At 52.1% G+C, this 3,820-nt stretch overlaps 1 pseudogene; it reads right to left on the bottom strand.

Annotated features, from left to right (window-relative positions):
- Positions 1-279: 279 nt before the first annotated feature.
- On the bottom strand, positions 280-3,390 carry LOC109570792 (septin-6 pseudogene; annotated as a pseudogene).
- Positions 3,391-3,820: the final 430 nt, after the last annotated feature.

Raw genomic sequence — 3,820 nt, 5'->3', positions numbered from 1 at the left:
AGAGGAGCCTGGTGGGCTGCAGTCCATGGGGTCGCGAAGAGTCGGACATGACTGAGCGACTTCACTTTCACTTTTCACTTTCATGCATTGGAGAAGGAAATGGCAACCCACTCCAGTGTTCTTGCCTGGAGAATCCCAGGGATGGCAGAGCCTGGTGGGCTGCCGTCTGTGGGGTCGCACAGAGTCGGACACGACTGAAGCGACTTAGCAGCAGCAGCAACTCTTCTATAATGGTAATCTTCTCCTTTAGACTTAGTGTAGCTGCTGAAGACAAGATTATTAAAAGTTTTTCTTCTCTTTGTCTCTTTTCAGAGTCTGTGAGCCTTCAACCTGGGAGCCCTGAAACTGGAGCAGCTCAGCTGCCATTTTCCTCTGTTTGAAAGCGTCCACTTTGTCATCCAGGGATTTCTTCTTATCCTCCAGCTTCTTCTCACCCTGGTGTAGTTTCTTCAGACGGTCAAGCTTCTAATGCAGCTCTGTCTCTGCCTCTTTAAGTTCAGCTTCTTTCTCTTTGACTCTCTGGACGAAAATCTTTCTCATCTCTTCTTTTTTTTGGAGCTCCTCTAGCAACTCATTCCTTTTGGCCTCATACGTCTCCTGTAAACTGAATGGTTTGCTGTCAGGGTCGGTGTCCTTGAAGCCCACCTCCTCCAGCTTACAGCGGCGGTACAGCTCACAGTGTGGGCCAGGGGTCTGCTCCTGGAGATCCTCCATGTTGCCTCAGATCGGCATATCCTGCAGCTTCATAAAGTCACAGTGGGCTTCATTTTCAACTTGCACCGTGCCCCAGGGATACCGCCACACTTTCATCATCTTCTTACCTATCTTCCGTTCTTTTGTGCTGCCCTTGACAGCAAATGGCAGGTGGGCGTTCACGGTTCTGTTGATCTCTGCTGCTGACTTGTCATCTGTAGGGAACTGGTAGATCTGGATTCCACTGCTGACAAGCTTGCTGGTGATTTTGATTTTGAACTTGGTTAGCTCACTCTTAGAAATGGCATCTGATTTGATGATGATGGGGATGATGTTCCCCTTACTGTCCAGCTTCTTCATAGTCACTCGGTCCAGAGACTTCAAGGAATGACCCATGGGGGCGATGAAGTACAAGCGGGCACGGATGCGAGAGTCATGGTAGGTGTTCAGTACCCTGCAGATCCGCAGCTCCTCCTACAGGTAGGCCTCAAACTGGGCACCGATGAATTCCACGACGGACTCGTAGCTGTCCTCCTTGTTGATCTGGTCCCCGAAGCCCACTGTGTTAACAATTGTCAGCTTTAGCCCCATGTTGCTCTCTTGAAGGTCACAGGTATTGGACCGGAGCTGGACACCCGGCCGTGTGTGTGTGGTTGGCTCCCCCCGACCTTGGTGTTGAACAGGGTGTCCATGAGGGTGGACTTGCCCAAACCTGTCTCTCCCACGCACAGGATGTTGAAGCAGAAGCCCTGGCTGACTTATTCACCAGCTGGTTGGGCAAGCTGTCAAACCCCACATGTCTAGCCAGGGGACCATTCGGCAACCTTCACCCACCTGGCGAGCTATATCGGTCACTGCCATCGCTCCTGCGTCTGCCAGGGCTGCCATGGGCGCCACCACAATGAGAGCTAGAGCACAGGAAACAGCCAGGGTCTCCCTCTTGATGGGCCCATAATGTTTATTTCTACAAAAATCTTGTCTGAGACCCTGGCAGCCTAGATCTGTGTGGCTGGTGCCTAGAGTCTGACACTGCTGGGAGACAGTGAGATGTGACGTGGGACTGAGACGGGTTGGGGGGACCACCTCCCTCTCCTGAGAGTGCCTCCAAGATGCTCCAGGGCCTCTACCACCCAAGCCAGAGATGAATTCTGACAGGAGAGAATGCCTTTTGGGTACCTTTTAAGAGAAAGCCCCATAGATTCTCTTAAAAAGAAAAAGAAAGGTAAGTCAGGACTGGGGAAATGGGTCATTTTAGAAAGGCAAGCTGATGAGTGTTTTGTCCCCATGACATTCTGAGACTGTGGGAAAGCTGCTGAGAAGTGTGTCCATTGGCTCCGGGCACCTGCAGCCACTTCCAGACAGCTCCTGGAAAGATTGCAGCTCACATACGGGATGCTTTTTGTCACCAGTCATGACACCTGTGTGTGTGTGCTCAGTCATGTTCTTTTCCGTGCGACCCCTTGGACTGTAGCCCTCCAGGTTCTCTGTCCACAGGATTTCCCAGGCAAGAATACTGGAGTGGGTTGACATTTCCTCCTCCAGGGGATCTTCCCGACCCAGGTATCTAACCAGCGTCTCTTGCGTCTCCTGCACTGGCACCTGTGTTTATGTAACGCCAACAGACGGAGGCGTGTTGTAACTACACAACTGCTACACAACTCAGACCTCTGACGTCATTCTGTGAATCTTCCCCCGATGTTGTAACAAACCCCCAGAATGTGGGGACAGGGGCTTAAAACAACAGAAATCTGCTCTCTCACAGTCTGGAGGCTGGAATTCTGAATCCAGCTGTGGTCTGGGCTGGGTACTTCTGGGGGGCTCTGAGGGGCTACCTGCCTCAGGCCTTTCCTAGCATCTGGTGGGGCCACAGACCTCAGCTTGTAGACATGTCACCCCTGCTTCGGTGATCATGCGTCTCTCCCTGTGTGTCTCTGGTTTTCCTTCTTCCTGGGACATCAATCATTGGAATTCTGGTCCATTCTAACCCAAGATGATCTGACTGCTTCTGCGAAGAGCCTGTTTCCAAACAGTCATATTCTGAGGTTCTGGGTGGCCTTGAATCTGGGCCGACACTGACAAAATACAGTGTTTGCACATCCTTCAGAACTGAGCCTGGATTCTATGGCCAGTCTCAGCCACCCATCCAGTCTCTTGGGATCATCTCCTGGTGGCCCTGGCTGTCTTCCTGATGTGTGGATGAGGCAGGATGGGGGTTATGCGGAATGGGGGCTCCCTCCTCAGATGGGCCTCAGCCTCCTACCATGACAGGGACCATGCCATGGGGCCCCAGAAGATTCTCAGGGGTGGCATGGGGGACTGCGTGTGCATCAGGATGCTTCCATCTAGAAATCTGAGCTGTGGGTAGGGACGAGCATCGTCAGAGAAGGGGCTTGTGAGGAAGCAACCTCGCCGTGGACAAAAATCCTTTCACCTGGAGTCAAAACTCCAGGAGAGGATAAATCGTGTTCCCTCCTTGTCTGGCTTCAGCACCGATGCCACTTATAGTATGAAAAATGCTGGTGAGAGGGCTGGAAGCAGCACATGGTAAAAAGGTTAGTCCCAAACTTTGGGCTCCAGCCTGTCACCCTGCCCCCACCCGGAACACAAAGCCTTTTCTTTCTCCAGCTGGAAATGCGCACGGCCCATGAATGCAAAGAGCTCTTTCAACATTAGATTTTAAATTATTTGAATTAAATCTGGGATCCTTCCGGGCCCTGTGCGCTCCGGGTTATTTATCACTGGCTAAATGCAGAGGTCTGCCGGGCCTCTCCAGGGACGGCCCCCACTTAGACGCTGCCTCTGAAATGTTATAAACTATTTAAAACCGAAAGCCTGGCTGTGTCCGGCTGGCGGGGCGCGCACAGAGCCTGCTCTTCCGAGCTCTTCGGGAAAACGAGCGACTCACCACTCTGCACACTTGTTCATTTGCTCTGCTTTTCCTCTGGGTAATCACTTTAATACACTTGAAAATAAACCTTGTCCCCACTGAGTCAGGGTGATTTTTTTCCCCCTATTTAGCAAACATTGATTTTTTTTTTTCCTCCCCCCTGGTGTCCTGCTTGCATGAAGCTAACAAGCCTCCTTTGTTCCTGGGCCCCGGCCCCGCCCCCGGCACCCCCACCGCCCC

Source organism: Bos indicus, chromosome 16 (assembly GCF_029378745.1).
Source record: "Bos indicus isolate NIAB-ARS_2022 breed Sahiwal x Tharparkar chromosome 16, NIAB-ARS_B.indTharparkar_mat_pri_1.0, whole genome shotgun sequence".
NCBI classification, from domain to species: Eukaryota; Metazoa; Chordata; class Mammalia; order Artiodactyla; family Bovidae; genus Bos; species Bos indicus.
Note: the sequence above shows the minus strand (reverse complement) of the source record. Positions and strands in the feature narration are given on the sequence as shown.